Raw genomic sequence first — 1,067 nt, 5'->3', positions numbered from 1 at the left:
CTTGCGTCTGTCCCTTTTTTTGTTTTTGCTATTTTTATTCAATTTACTGGGGTGACTGATTAACAGCATTATGCTAAGTTTCAAGTGTGCAAGTCTACAATACTCTGCAACCCAAGTATGTGCCCTTGATCAGTGATTGGTGTGAGGACCAACGCTCTAGCCATTTAGCAACACTGGCCAGAACTTGGTGTTATGTTCAAAGAACCAGTTCTTGGTTGCATGTATTTTCCTACTGTACTTTTTCTCTGTTTTGTTTAATTCTGCTCTTAATTTTTATTATTTCCTTCCTTCTACTGACTCTTTTCTTTTTCTATTGTAGTTACCCAAGGTGAAATGTTATAGGTTATTTGTTTGAGATTTCTCTTGTTCTTGAGGTAAGTCTGTAATGCTGTAAACTTCCTTCTTAGATCCACTTTTGCTGCCTCTCTCAAATCTTCATGTTGTGTTATCATTCTCATCTAAGAAGGTCATCATCTATTTCTTCTTTGACCCAGTCTTTGTTTAGTACCAGGTTGTTTAATCTCCACATATTTGTGGTTCTTTTCCGCATTCTTTTTGTAGTTTATTTTCTCATTTAAAAGCATTGTGGTTGGAAAATATCCCTGGTATGATCTCAATCTTCTTAAACCAGTGAGGCTACTTTTGTGTGTATTGAGAATGTTCCCTACTGTTCTGTGATGAAACACTGGATAAATATCAATTATGTTCATTTGATCTAATGCTTCATTTAAGGCTGATACTTCCTTATTGATTTCCTGTTTGGATGATCTATCCATCAGTGTCAATGGGGTATTCAGGTTCCCTACTATAAATTTATTTTTGTCAGTTTCTCCCTTTAGTTCTCTTAGTGATTGCTTTATATATTTTGGTACTGCCTGGTGGGGTGCATACATATATCTTTATGATGTTTTGTCCCCTTTATCACTATGAAATATCCATCTTGGTCTCTTGTTACCTTTTTTATCTTGAAATCTATTTTGTCTGATATAAATAGTTATACTACCTGTTTTTCTCTGGATGCCATTTTCCACCCCTTCACTTTGAGTCTGTCTTTTTCCACCCCCACC

This window comes from Pipistrellus hanaki (genome assembly GCF_964339955.1).
Source record: "Pipistrellus hanaki genome assembly, chromosome: 20".
Classification (NCBI taxonomy): domain Eukaryota; kingdom Metazoa; phylum Chordata; class Mammalia; order Chiroptera; family Vespertilionidae; genus Pipistrellus; species Pipistrellus hanaki.
The sequence above is the reverse complement of the archived record's forward strand: the minus strand, read 5'-3'. Positions refer to the sequence as shown.